Genomic DNA, 16,642 nt, shown 5'->3' with positions numbered 1-16,642 from the left:
AATCGAACTATATAAATTCGATTTTCATGTTCCGTTTGAATTTATGATTTTTTCCGGGTTAAACTAAAATTGGAACACTTCGAGTAATTAATATATTCTTTAGAAAATATAAATATTTATTAGGTCAGATATGACAACAAAAAATGAGGAAAATAACAGATTGGCATGAGGTTTTAGCTTTCTACTGCGACAATGGATCCCTTTTCGTCGGCGGCGATTGCTCGGAAAACATGGGAGCTGGAGAACAATATCATCTCTGCCTCCTCCAACGATTCCTCGGCGGCGGCGGCATCCGACGCTATCTTCTTCTACGACTCCGCGGCGCAAGATAAGTTCCAGCAAGAAGCCTTGGGTTAACGATCCTCACTACTTCAAGTGGGTGAAAATCTCTGCTCTGGCGCTCCTCAAGATGGTTGTCCATGCGCGTTCTGGAGGAACCATTGAAGTTATGGGCCTAATGCAGGGCAAAACTGACGGAGATACGATTATTGTGATAGATGCTTTTGCCCTTCCCGTTGAGGGCACTGAAACTAGGGTTAATGCACAGAACGATGCGTACGAGTATATGGTGGAATATTCACAGAACAATAAGCAGGTTCTTATGCTTGATATTATTGGAGTTTAAGATTCCATGCTTATGTTATCGTGATATAGAAATGTCGGGGAGTTAGCGAGAAGTCTTAGGATTGTGTATGCGGAGAATAAATAGGAATTTGGTCGTTAATCAATACACCTTATGAAGAATATTGTAAGTCTGGTTGGCTTGGAGTGCTATTGTCGCGACTGGAATCAGGGGAGATGAGAAGGGAAGGGTGACTCACTGGAATTTGGGACGGTGATATTTTAATTTTTAGTAAAATTCACATAATGTTTTTTAGAGCGTCAGCCGCCCCCCCTGCTGGGTCCTAGTTTACCTTTGATTGTAAGCTTAATGGAAGCTATCATTTATGTTCTGGTGTGTAACAAAGACAAATTATGTACCAAAAGGACTGTAATGGATGATATGAATCAGCTGATGAATCAGATGATAGTGAAATTTGATTTTGTGCCTGTGCATTGGTTTTATTTTATGCGGTACTTTCTTTTAAAAGAATGTGGTATTTATTTAGTCACAAATGTATTATTGTTCCAGGGCATTGTGTTTGTAAACTGAAATGATGCCACCGTCTCTGCCTTCACACAAGCACAACTATTAGTATTAATTCTGATATTGAGAAAAAAATAACAGGATTGTTTTTGTGAGGCTGTAAGGCATGAAAGGTGAGAAGGTCTTTCAAATTCCGATGATTTGTGGACTTTTCGACATCATATCTGATTTTTTAATGTATTGTTGGCTTATAACATTACTCGTGAAATCTTATCTTTCTCGTGGTTATAATAACGCTGTTAATGTATTAATTTGTAGTTGGCACCAACAAAAGTATGGAGGAGTTCTTGTGGTTAAATCCATGGGGTGGTTTATTTTTGTTATATAAGTGGCTTTCCCGCTAGGTGAAAAGAGATCTCACTTTAACATTTATGGTCAAAACGCAAATCCTATAGTTGTAGAATGTTAAAAACATCTAACTTTATTTATTTCCAACGCAATGATATCTTATATAAGTGGCTTTCCCGCTAAGTGAATAGAGATCTCACTTTAACATTTATGGTCAAACCAAACACGAATCCTATAGTTGTAAAATGCTAAAAATATCTAACTTTATTTATTTCCAACAAAATGCTATCAGCGCATACGGTTTGTGCTATTTCCTGTTTGTTTTCTCTGTGAGCTAACTGTCAGGGAGTTGACTGTATTAGTTATTGGACATCAGACCATTTCTCTATGAAAATGTAAAGAGGGATTTTGATTATTTTAGATCATGTAAACACAGAGTGTTTTGTAAGTGATTATGTCATATCAAAATCTTCCGTTAGCTATTTTGGTTGTCATTTCTCATTGCAATTTTTCTCACTTTGATTTTGTTTATTAAGGCGGGCCGGTTAGAGAACGTAGTTGGGTGGTACCATTCCCATCCTGGTTATGGATGTTGGCTTTCTGGTATAGATGTTTCTACACAAATGCTTAACCAACAATTCCAGGAGCCTTTTCTGGCTGTTGTTATTGATCCAACGAGGACTGTTTCTGCTGGAAAAGTTGAGATCGGTGCTTTTAGAACATACCCCGAAGGGTATAAGCCTCCAGATGAACCAGTTTCTGAATATCAGACAATCCCCTTGAACAAAATCGAGGATTTTGGTGTTCATTGCAAACAGGTAAAAGTTTATGTTTCCGTACAAATCCAAAGCACTCTATACTGAATTTGCTCACTTACTCGTGTCTTTTCTTTTATGTAGTATTATTCATTGGATATCACATACTTCAAGTCATCTCTTGATTCTCATCTTTTGGACCTACTATGGAATAAGTATTGGGTTAACACCCTATCGTCATCTCCTTTGCTTGGCAATGGAGACTATGTCGCTGGTCAAATATCAGATTTAGGTAATTTCCTTGGATATGTAAGTTGACGTTTGGTTGGGTGTTTTTCATTATCAACTGATATGTTTTGAGAATAATTTTGAATTACTCGTTGGAAATGTGTTCTGAAACTTTTGGAAGGTTGTATGATTTTTTTGTCATTTTGAAGCTTGAACGATTCAGTTACTTTTTGAAATCGTTGAAATGATTTGTAATTGAAAGAGAATTGTTTTGAAAGTGAGCGATAGTTGATTTTGAAAGCTGATAAAAAAAAAATTAGTCAGAACATTCAGATATTCGTGGAAAATGAATTCAGTCGAAAGTGTTTTTCCCCCCAGCTTGAGCTGTTGGCAATCAGTCTGTGCATTTAATTATTTCGGCATCTACACCTTCTGATATTGCAACCTTATATATCGTGGCACTGTTTATTAATACTAGTTAAATGGAACTTGTGCAGCTGAGAAACTAGAGCAAGCTGAAAATCAATTAGCTCATTCACGTTTTGGTCCTTTGATACCAGCCCCACAACGGAGGAAAGAGGTCAGTGCATTTGACAGCAATTTACTTGTGCATAAAACTAGAACTGCTGTCGGAGTGTGCTAATGCTGTTTTCTGCTGTATTTTGTTTTGTATGCAAAACCCTCTTTTGGTTTCCCATACTCTTTGTTTACAAATTTCTTCCTCTAATACATAACACTTCCAAGTAACGATGTGAATAGTAGTATACTGCTTTGTTAGCACTTGAATTTTTGCGCAATTTATGCTTACAACTGTAGGATTGTGGACGGAAAACTGAAAATACAACATATAAATAATTTTATATTCTGCATATCCGTTATTTTCCTACCATTTTGCTTTATATAGCAAAAGTCACTAAGTCCAGATATTCCGAACTCCACTAATCATATTTTGCCACAGGCAGTGTAAAACTAATTATCTTTTTGAAATTACATGTGTCACATGTCATTACATCGTCTCAAATTGGGGTCATCACATTCATTTTTGCCAATTTGTTGATTTGCACAAAATCAAGATTAGGGAAAATTTTGTGATCCTGACAAATTAATAATGACATTTATTCGTGGATTGTTTTAGTGAGCAATGAACACATTGGACTGCCTTAAAGACAGGCCTGGTGTTTCTTCACTACATCCTGTGAAGTGCTTAAAAAACACCTGCTTGCTTTGGATGATTTTGTGTATGTTATTCTCCGTAGCTACTTAGTAACCAACTATTAATATGTTGGTGAAACTTTTATATAATTCCAAAAATACTATTTAACCACTCGATCACATATTCCACAATTCTCTTTAAATCATATTTTTCTCCTACCATTTTAATTTTAAAAATTGATGCCGTTTATTTTTTTAAAAAAAATTAATTACTTTCTTCATTTTTCCATGGACATGCGATGTCTGTGCCACGATCCGCTATTGTGTATACAAATAATTCAGCATGCAAATATTGCTATAATCTGTGGATGCTTGCCTTTGTGTATTTCAGGAAGAATCTCAGCTTAACAAGATCTCTCGTGACAGTGAAAAGATCACTGTGGAGCAGGTTCATGGTTTGATGTCCCAGGTATCTGTGATTCAACACTTCGCCAACATTTTTATGTCCGCAATACATATGTTGAGTTCTATTGATCTGTACCTTGTTAAACTTCAATTCTAGGTAATCAAGGATATACTTTTCAATTCCGTTTGCCAGTGCAATAGATCTGGGCCAGAACCAATGGTTGAAACCTGAGCCATAAAGCCTTAACATCGTTTTTCCGGTGGTGTACACTCGCTCACTGCAGAACTAAACAGAGGATTTAATGAGTCTCTTCTATTATTACCTAGCCAAGACTCGGCTAATTTTCCCACCTGTTGGCTCTTCGTACATAATCTGCGGCTTTGTTATCGGGAGCTTTATTTGGTTAAAGTTTTTGTAAATTCTTGAAAATGGATTTGAATCTAAATTGTTCACACAGATATTACCATTTAAATACTAGTATTTTAGTTGCTTGAGCCTAATTTAGACGAAACAAAATAAAATGAGAGATTTAATATAATCAATAAAAATGTAATTTTAAAGCAAAGTAGTCAAGGAGTTCAAATGATAACTGGGTAAAACAGAAGGTTCGAACAAGTTATTAAAAGTTATGTCAGTATCTAAAATGTTGTAGTGGCCATTTCTTCCAAAATAATGGTCTACGGCAAAAACACTATCAGATGATTTCTAGAATTAATAAATTTATTTTTATATAATTTTCTATGATATGTCTATTAGGATTTCTTAGATAAAAAAAAATGCAAGAACATATGAAATTCGAACCCTTTATCAAAGGAGTAATGTAGGAAGGCTTCGGAACAAATTCACAAAAGTTAAAAATAATCTCAATGTTGTAAGGTTTACTTTCTCACATTCTCAATTCAAATTCTATCTTGAATGAACAGAAAATCCAAAAGATATGCAGCAATCGGATTAGAGAATTCTTCGACTCAGTCATGAATAAACTAGTTTTTATTCGATCATACACTTTGAATAATATCTCAAATGTTGATCCAGTAGTTGTAAGAGGTCACATGTGTTTTGTGGATTTATGCGTGCATCACTTAAAAAAATACATGCGACCCCTTGAACTAAATCTATTACATTTTTTAATATGGTTAATGTTAGAGTAGATGTCTTGCAAGCCAACGGTTGGCTAGGAAATTTATTGACTCAAGTGAAATAATCAATCTTTATTTTAATATAATTTAACTTTTAATGGTTTCGTTTCACTTTATCTGTATACTCATGCGATCAGCATAGATAAAATCCTTGATTATGCTTTAATACAAATGAATCGTAATTCGATGTTGAAACTCATTTGTAAACACTACATATTCTAAATTTGTTCTTAGTCGATTCAGCCGCCTAAAACATGGATAAAGGTCGTTTGAGCTCGAGACTAGCATATGTGATGTTGTGTACTCCGTTTCTTTGTAAGGGCATAGAGACGTCCAAACATGCAGATGGGTAGTCATATGATGATTATACCGAACAACCCTCCGTCGGACTTTCCAAGTGGTTATGATTCATCGAGAGGATAAGTCCGTGGTTATGATTGTACACCATTAGTCCTTACGACCCGGGACAACACTGAGGCTCTATATGCTATGGATGTGCTTTGACTCGTTAACCGGCTCCAGGAGAGTCATCATGTGGCGAGGTTGGGTACAGTTGCGACACATATAGGAGCCAGTGCATTGTAGTCGGGGATTCACCGCTCACCTACGGGTGTAGATATCCTATGTGATATGATGAAATAATAGTGCATGGAATCTCTCGCCAAAGTATGAGATGTACATTGGAGAAGGAGTTCTCCAATAGTACATGCAATGCCACTATTCATATGTGCCACGTAGTTATCGAATTAATATGCAACCCTCGATAAATCAATGGTTGCAGATTTGATCGGGATATATGAGATGAAGGGACCGTACTGTACATTAATCATAATCGACTGATTCTTGCAGGCACTATCAGTTATACCTAGGGAATCATTGGGCGATGCTACTAGACGCACTTACCATGATTCGATGGGTTTAATCAGAAATATGATTTCTGACATTCTCATGATCAATTATTGATACATAGAATGAGACAAATAAGGGTAAGCCCGAATAAAGGATTATGTCCTGAATCACAAAGAGTTGTGAACCCACGGCTAGCTGTATCCCTGAACTATCGAGGGTCACACAAGCACTGGATCGTTTGTTCCCGTTAAGAGAATAAATTCAAGGAGTTGAATTTATACTATGATATAGTAAATTCAAGCAGTTGAATTTATGATAATTAAATTTTGAGAAAATAAATTCAAGGAGTTGAATTTATGAGATAGTGAATTCAAGAAGTTGAATTTATGAAATTTGGAGAGAATAAATTCAAGGAGTTGAATTTATAAAATTTGAGAATTTAATTTATTAAACTCAAATTTTGAGTTTATTAAATATTAAATTTTGGAGGTGATAAATTTAAAGAGTTGAATTTATAATTTAAATATTAAATTCAAATGTTGAATTTATAATGTATTTATTTTATTAAGCTCAAAGGTTGAGTTTATTAAATATTAAATTAAAATTGGTGGTAAGTATGTTTGAATGGGTTTGTAGGAGTACAAGTCCAACATACTAAATAATTAAAGTTTAATGGGNATATGTATAATGGACTTGTAGGAGTACAAGACCAACATACATATTACTAAGGTTTNGGTCCAATTATTTTATTATGGTAATTATGTCATAGATATTTTATTTAAATGGGAGACCTTAAATTAACCTAGCCTCCATCCATAGACTCCCCATCTTTGAAATTCTCAAAAAGNTATTTAATTTTATTAATGGGTCCTAAGCTTATATATATGTGTATTAAGCTTAAGGTTAAACACGATTCATTCACAATTTTGAAAAACCCTAGCCTCCACACTTTGGAATTTTCAAAATTCTCCTCTCCTCCTCCTCTCCAAAATTCGGCCACTTCTCTTCAGGGAAAAGTTTGAGCCGTCTCTCATACTTTGATCTCCAACGTAAAATCTCTTCTAATTTTTATAGTGCAAATTAGAAGAGGAACAAATCATCTAGTCGTGGACCTGATTAGAAGAATAAAGAAAGGAGTTTCTGAAGAACGTTCGTAGGGAATTTATAAAGAGCTATATCCGCCAACCCTGGATTAGTTGGTGTCAAGTGAAATTATTCACCAAAGGTATAATTCTTTAACATCCTATGAATGTTTATTCATAAAACCATACGAGTGCTCAAACATATATATTTTGATTGTCAAAATAAAATAAAAATTTTAAAACTTTCGCTGCGTTTGGGCACGAGAAAACCGAGATCCAACAGTTAAGAACACATAATTTTGTGCCTAAAGATGTTCAAAAACATAGTGTTTGATATCTATAACTTTTTTTCTTCATTCAACGTTCGGGTATGATTTTAATTTTTCCGATAACAAGCAACAAAAACAAGAAACGACCCAACAAATACATCATCATCCAAATCAAGAAATTATGAATAATCTGAAGACGCCTAAAACTTGAGTAATGCATCGCCCCACATCTAACATCTTCACCAAACATTTCGAAAAAAATGACGCTTCCATCCAGTGATTAACAAGCTAAATGCAAATATTTTTCGAAAAATAACAAATTTCAACAAAAGGTGGTTATGGAATTTTAACGTGACATGTCGAAAAAAATTATATGGTGAAAATTGGTATTGATCGTTCTCAAACTCAAATGCCGACATTCTCGTCTCAAACGGATAACGATTCTCAACTATCTAAATATTCCGAATATAATTTTGAGAAGAAACAGATATATATTGTCCGATTGAACAACTTTCTTTTAGTTTTGTGATAAATTTTTTTTATTGAAAATTAGCTTTCAACAAGTGCAAATTTTTCTATTAAACGTTTTCTACGGAAACCACATATGGAAAAAGACAACGGTTTTTTGAATTTTTTTTTATAAAATTTGTAGTTAATATTAAATTTTGCGACGATTTTGCAAACCCGTCGTTAAATTTAGCGATGGTTGTTTACCAAACCGTCGCTAATTTAAAAATTACGACGATTTTGTTTAACTGTCGCTAATTTTAGCGACGGTTTTACAAAACCGTCGCTATATATAGCGACGTTTTTAAACAAAACCGTCGCAAATTTTAAATTAGCGACGGTTTGATAAAGAACCGTCGCTATTATAATAGCGACGGTGTTTGTTTAACTGTCGCTAGAAGCGACGGTTTTTGAAATTACTGTCGCTAATAGCGACGGTTAAACCAAAAATCGTCGCAAACTGTCTATAAATATCCGGGTTTTCAATCCATTTTCTTCCAGACCACTTCACAACACTTAAACGTTTTCTCTCTTACACGATTTTAGTTTCGAGTTAGGGTAAATTTTTTCGCTTTAATTTTGGTAAATTTTTAAGATCAGGAATATTGTTAGCATAGTAAGATTGTAAGTTTTTTTTTATATTTATTAAATTATTAAATGTAATTTTTTTTTATTTTACTGAAAAAATTAGCGACGGAAATCATGTCAAACCGTCGCTAAAATTAGTGACGAACTTTATAAACAAATCGTCGCTAATTTTAGCGACGGTTTTTCATAAACCGTCGCTAATTAATTTGAAAAATCTTCGCAAATTGTAGCTACGACAATACTCCAAACCGTCGTCTTCGAGCTTTCTCTTTAACCTCAAGGCCTTTAATAACAGTTTTACAGACCTACAACAACGGTTTTCCACCGTCGTCTTTAGACGTCTACGACAACGATTTTTCACCGTTGTCTTTGAGCACACCCTTTGACCATGTGCACATGGCCTTTAACAACGGTTTTATTTGACAGCATACACATGCACGATCAATTCTAATAACTCAGCATGCATAAACCGTAAATAACAAGTAATACGTAGCACGCGCATGCGGTGTACATCGACTCCAGCAAATTCGCCGACATACTAGGCCATAACCGACCCATACCAGGCCTACCCCGGAACCTTAAGACCCTGCCTAGACCCTAGCCACGAGCCCTGGTCCAGCCAAGCAACCAGCTGTGAACTAACCAAGTGCGTGTTGTGCACTTGTTTTAATTTCTGTTGCACCAGAAGCCTATCGGCCCATCCCGGACCACCTAATGGCATCAAAACACGTCCTAAAATATAACCATACAAAGCAGCAAACCATAGGATCGGTCCAGTGAATACGACAATTAAAAACGTGATAAAACGAATAAGTTCAAACGTAATATGTATCGAAACTAGTTTTAATCACGTTCTAGCATATATATAATTAAACCAATGAGTTTTCATGCATATTTTATAAAAAAAAATACAGTATATAACATGATCGATACATAAAAGAAATGTTTAGATATGTTTTTGCGTTTTATATCAACAAATGAACACGTGGGAGAATGGAGGCCGAACGGAGACAGATTGCTATTTTTAATGGCTTGAAAACTGGCTAAATAAATCAAAGATTGTAGTGTAATAGTTGACTTAAGCTTTCTGATGGAGAAAATTGAAAAAATCCAAGCCTTTGCCTTGCAACACTATGGCCGAGAGTTTGAGTCTTGTGTGTCTGTGATTTGGTGTTCAATGTGTGAGTGCGTGTGATGTGTTTTGAATAAAGGTAGGGTTAAGTCTCTTTTATAGATTGATTATGATGTTTATTAGGTGTTTCGGTTTAATTAAAACACTAATTAAATATACTAATTAAGTTCTTACAATTTAAATTACTAATTTAGCCTTCCAACTTTTGAAATTAAGGGTCCTACAAATTTTAAATTCTACCCTTAATTAAATACTACCTAGTTTAATTAATTAAGTCATAAAAATAATTATTAAAACATTTTAAAATACTAAATCTCTTTACTTAAAATAAAAATTATAACTTTAAATTTTTAACATCTTAACCGCTCAAGTCTCCTTTCTTGGTTCGGCATCGAATATTTGTCTGTAAACTAAAACTCGAGAAAATATTTGAAATTGCATAATAAAAATAAATATATATACATTTAAAATAATTTAATATATAGCATGCATTGCTTATATTATTAATTAAATAGATTAATTAATTCAATCATGCATGCGGTTTACGTGTACTAGTTTTTGGGCACTGCACTTCTAGTTTTATTGAGCTTATTAAAATATTTAAATCATTACTAAGTGGTAAATTTTTCATATTAGGTGCATATGTCATATTTTAAATTTGTGTGTTGAAGATGAACTAAAAAAAATATAGAATAACATATCAAACCAATTAGAACAACAATTCATTATATATGGACACATCCTCCATTTATAAAACAATGTGGTAAATTTTGCAAAATCAATGGTATGAGGCCTAAATAGTTTACACGGGACGTTTCAACACGTTGAAATTCAATATATAATACACTAGTATCTATCAAATTTTAAAAGTGTTTAATAATATTAGTGACCAATTATCTGGTATTTATTATCCTACTTCTCTTTTAGTTTTAAAATATTGTTGTAATATTGCATGTATTTTTATTGAACATATTAAATCTAGTGATGTAGATGATGACACTTTCGACATATTGTGATGGAGGTCGTAACAAACACAAGTATATCCAAATTTTTTTATAATGACAAAATAAATTTTAGTTTGCCCCTTTTCATCGGTTGCAGTAGAGCAAAATTTTAGTATCGTGTGAAATAAATTAGATAAGAGACATTCTAGCTTAAGGTCGGAAAATTTGAAAGCCCGATGTTTGCTCAATAATTGGTCTAAAGCTGTTATCGGAACAAAAAATGTTAAAAATGATGAAGACTAGGAAAAAACTGAGGAAACATTCGTAACGACGGGAGAAAATGTGAATTATTGAGCAACGCTACTCCTAAAGATAAATATGTAAAGATAAGCGAACTACGAAGACTTCGATTCATCTACATCAAAAGAGGATACGTAGCCAACTTATATAATTATACTATATAATTATAATTACATAAGTGTAAACCCTTTATATATATATACTATAAAAATGCACGTGTGTTGCACGTGAGAACCAACTGCTGAAAATATATGTACGAAATTTTGATCATATTTAAATTAATTAAACATGGCTAATAGCATTTATCAATTGAAACAAACCAAGTCACAAAAAATAAAAAAACCATGACCATAGACGTTATATATATGAATCGGAGAAGTTATCTTATCCACTTGACACACTTTTTAATATGCTTCTTGGTTGATTTTGACAACTCAACACCTCTTTGTCGTATTTTGTTATAATATGCATATAACCATTTTGGTATACTCAACAAGTAACTGATCGTTTTTAACATCTATTATGTTATTCACAATCCTCATCTGTGATCTGACATGCTCGTAGTTTGCTTCCTTATCACGATAATTTTTCGGTTTTCTACATTGTTTTTATCTGATAATCTTATTTTTCCGACTATTTGTTTTGTTGTTAAATGATTTTTCAGTTTTTGACAATCAATTGTAACTCTTAAGAAAAAATAATTTTAGTCGTGATAGATTTTCACTTGTGACTAAAAATATGCATAACATGTATATTTTTCAACAACATAATCAATTAATAGTGTTGCACCTTCTTCAAACATTGTGATATTTGTGATATCATTTTTATATATTTAGTATCATTATTGTCAACATATAGCTATAATGTTAATAAATTATTAACAACTATTTCTCAATCACTGTGACAAAAAATACTTGAAGATCTCTTTAAATGAATATATCTTAGAATTGTGTCTTCGTTTAATTTGACGCAATTCAGGAAAGTCATCTCGTTCGTCATTTTTTTGAAAGCTTTAGAACAATGATTGCGTGCATCATATCATGAGAATGATATAGTTTCAATCTAATTTATTGAGTCTAGAACATAATATTATATTATTCATTTAAACAAAACGAATTTTCTTCTATTGAGTTGATATTTTGTTTTATAATATTTTATATCTTATAGAACGACATACAAAATTAATAATTGTATTTAAAAAATCTTGAGAAAAGACACAGATAACGTAATTAAGATATGCGTATGAGATATCATTCAAATATATGTCAACATATTTGTTTTATTCAATATCACATCTAATAATACAATTGTTTATATTTCATAAGCATTTTATGATAGTCAAAATTAATTTTATGAAATATTGTAGAATTCTATTTGAATTTCAATATTTGGCTAAGTGAATTTTTTTGGCGAGGAGTTTTCTATGCTAGCATCGTATATCATATTGATTAGTTGGCTAGACACTTTAACTAAAAAAAGTGACAAAAACAACCTTTTAGCCACCTCGAAATATATCGAGATAATATTGGAGAAAATAAAGTGAAACTGGCTCAATGTCTCAACAAAATGAAATAAAATTGATCTATTGTGTCCACAACGCTTTAGAATTATTCTCATACCATTATAAATAAAATGAGAAATATGCACATTTTGTTTTTCATGTATTTTTTTTTCTGAATTAAGAAATTTTTTCTTTTTGAAAAACTATTTTATTTTTTAGAAATATTGACATTTTATATGATATCCATATATCGCAAACCATGAAGTAGCAACATAATCACTATATAACACTTGCGTTAACGTACACATTCAATTCTTCAATATCTTCTTCATTGTGCTTCATTGAAATTTAAATCTGAATCATTCTTGATCTTAACATTTTGCTTTAAATACGAATTAATATATATGTATATGTTTCATGTTGCTTAGTTAGACCTAATTTCAAATATCTATAAAAAAAATGTGCCTAAATTATATCATACAGAAATTAGGACATAGTAATATGTAACATTATTTTTTTATTTAACATGTCTTTTATTCATCCACTATATTTGTCTTAACTTTTTTATTCAAAATCTGACGCATTTCGTAGACTATATGTATGAAGAACCAATAAATTACATATTTCACAGAAACCATCTATTATCCTCTTCGTAGGACAGAAGACCCAAAATATGTGGCTTTGATTGGTGTACTCTCATACTTATTTTCATATAAACAACAAGACACATCATATAATATCATAAAAATCAATTACCGCCAACAATATTAATCAAATGAATAAAAAAATATAACACAAACAACCTCGATAAGAGAAAAATGATGAGTCAAAGTTTAAAAATAATTTATTTAGTACAATAACACAGAAATGGAAATATATATGAGCAACAAAAAGTATAAATCACTCTCAAATTAAATACTAACTTATATTATTCACAATTTGTATAATTTTTCCAATATTTTTTTCAAATAAAGAGAAAGTACTTTATTAACGTCATTATTTCATAGATATTCCACATATGTTTTTAGGAAAAAAAACACACGAAGGGAAAAATGGTGCCTGGAAATCATCATAAAAAAATCATTTAATAAAACCATTAAGAAAATAGTTGTAAAAATATAATATAAAGTCACACAATTTTTCTTAAACCAAAAAAAAAAATTAGACCATTGACAAAATATATCTAGCAACAACAAAACATGTGTTAACTGGTGATATAATTAAAATTTAGAATCATGCATAATCATTGAATTAGAACAAAATCGCATGCCAAAAATCTATTGGATATTATATTTTTTAATAATTTATCCATGTTTGTCGTCCACAAGAGTACTCCTAAATGTACCAAATTTTTTTTAGTCCACCTATTATTTTCACAATAAATAATACTACAAAAATAATATAAGCAAGCACATAAAAACTCAAATTCAAATACCTTCTATCAATCTAAATACAAAAATTTTGAATAGACAATACAATAATGTAGTAAAAATTTTAAATATTGATTTATAGACACGAGTCTGGAAATACATTTGCCCCAATAAATAAAAAAATATTATCTCTTGATATTCTGAGACATAAGGTAAAAAAAAAATATTTCGGCATTTTCAATATTTTCTAAATCACTTCAAACTATATAATCTAAGCAAACAACAAACATGCATTATGTGTTTAAAAATTAACAAAATATCTCAACAATAAAAAATTGAAAAATAACCAATTTTGTGGGATATGTGGCTTTTTTTCTATTTTCTTTCGGTGAACAAAGAAATCACACATACAATCCAAACACAACATGATCAATACAAATGACATATAATAATAAAACATGTTAACTCTAGGCTAAAAAAACTCATCTCATTGCAAGAAAACAAAATGATTATATGGATCATATTATTTAGTAATATTTATTTAGCATCACATATAACAAATAAAAGATAATAATAGTAAGCTCACATTTCAAACTCATATATTTATATTTTCTATGAATTTAATGTCAATGTAAATATTAAAGTGATTAATTTTATATTTTAAATTAAAATAAAATTAAAGTAAAATTAATAAATAACTTGATTGAGTTAAGCTTATGATAGTGATTTTTTTTATGATTTTGATGTCAATATATAAATTAAAGTAATTAAATTTAAAAATAAAATTAAATTGAATTTGAAAATAAAATCAAAATAATAATTATATTGTTTGAGTTAAGTACATTATTAATGACTATATTAAATCAACATAGAAAATGACTTAAATAACCTCATGAACATGATAAATTGTAAAACAAATAAAATGGTAAAATAGTAAACTCACATTTCAAACTCATATATTTATAATAGTATTAGATATTACATTAGATTAGATTAGCAGCACATATAACAAAAAATTGACTAAATAGGTTAAAAACAGTGTTTGAAATCACTTATATACAAATATTTCTCTCAATCATGTATCTCTATTGACACATAAAAAGTCTTAAAATATCTCTATTCTAAATGGGAGAAAGAAGTTTTATATGACCTTAATATTTATTAATAATTTATTTTTATTCAATCCGACTAATCTCCCTTCGTCTTCCCATTATACCCTCAATGTTTGTAATATCAACAATTTATTTAAATTTATAACATTATGATAGTGATTTTCTATGAATTTAATGTCAATGTAAATATTAAAGTGATTAATTTTATATTTTAAATTAAAATAAAATTAAAGTAAAATTAATAAATAACTTGATTGAGTTAAGCTTATGATAGTGATTTTTTTTATGATTTTGATGTCAATATATAAAATAAAGTAATTAAATTTAAAAGTAAAATTAAATTGAATTTAAAAATAAAATCAAAATAATAATTATATTGTTTGAGTTAAGTACATTATTAATGACTATATTAAATCAAAATAGAAAATGACTTAAATAACCTCATGAACATGATAAATTGTAAAACAAATAAAATGGTAAAATAGTAAGCTCACATTTCAAACTCATATATTTATAATAGTATTAAATATTAGATTAGATTTGATTAGCAGCACATATAACAAAAAATTGACTAAATAGCTTAAAAACAGTGTTTGAAATTAATAATTTATTTTTATTCAATCCGACTAATCTCCCTTCGTCTTCCCATTATACCCTCAATGTTTGTAATATCAAAAATTTATTTAAATTTATAACATTACGATAGTGATTTTCTATGAATTTAATGTCAAAGTAAATATTAAAGTGATTAATTTTAAATTTTAAATTAAAATAAAATTAATAAATAACTTGATTGAGTTAAGCTTATGATAGTGATTTTTTTTATGATTTTGATGTCAATATATAAATTAAAGTAATTAAATTTAAAAATAAAATTAAATTGAATTTGAAAATAAAATCAAAATAATAATTATATTGTTTGAGTTAAGTACATTATTAATGACTCTATTAAATCAACATAGAAAATGACTTAAATAACCTCATGAACATGATAAATTGTAAAACAAATAAAAGGATAAAATAGTAAGCTCACATTTCAAACTCATATATTTATAATAGTATTATATTAGATTAGATATTAGATTAGATAGATAGATTAGATTAGATAGATAGATTTTATTGTATGTGATATCTTGAATTTGAAAACTTGAATACTCATTCATGAAACTGTGCTGGGCGACCAACCCTTCACTGCTTGAAAAATCCAGGTCGTGTACCCCGTGTTGGGGTGGCCAAAAATGGTTGCCCTAGCATGGAACATGATCTAGGCAGCACTCTTTGCATGGCCATTGATGACTGCCCCGACCCAAATCATGTTGTTTGGAATTTTTCAGGCTCCAATTGCTATCATCCCCGAGATCGATATGAATCATTGGCGTTGTTTAACAATTTAAAATCGTGAAACAACAAACCATGTAGTACATAAAATAGCCAAAAGTCGGTATATTACATAAATTAGGACTGTTTTTAAAGAGCATAACGTAAATACAAAAGCTATAACGTAACTAAAAATAAAATTAAAATTGATGCTTGAAAATTCATGTATCAAATTTAAACACCAACTCCAAAACATGTGTTATTCATTTTCTTCTAATTGATCTTCGTCTTTATCTAGGGAGATAAGTTAGGGGTGTTTGTTTCGGAAACTTTCAGCATGTGGGCTCCAATAGTACACAAGAATATCAAATATACATGTAAGCCAACTTACCTGATTATTATATATGTGTTTGGGAAACTCTCAGCATAAGGAATCGCGTGGAATGAAACATATACAAAATCAGAGGACATGAAACGAGTAATGTACGATTAAGAACATCATTATTTTAAATTATACATATAAGCCAAATTACCTGATTATTATTTTCAAAATGTG

The 16,642-nt window shown here is 30.6% G+C and overlaps 1 pseudogene; it reads left to right on the top strand.

Moving 5' to 3' along the window:
• Positions 1-134: 134 nt before the first annotated feature.
• On the top strand, positions 135-4,453 carry LOC140983454 (COP9 signalosome complex subunit 5b-like; annotated as a pseudogene).
• Positions 4,454-16,642: the final 12,189 nt, after the last annotated feature.

This window comes from Primulina huaijiensis, chromosome 8 (assembly GCF_012295235.1).
Source record: "Primulina huaijiensis isolate GDHJ02 chromosome 8, ASM1229523v2, whole genome shotgun sequence".
NCBI classification, from domain to species: domain Eukaryota; kingdom Viridiplantae; phylum Streptophyta; class Magnoliopsida; order Lamiales; family Gesneriaceae; genus Primulina; species Primulina huaijiensis.
This window is presented reverse-complemented; position numbering and strand designations above follow the sequence as displayed.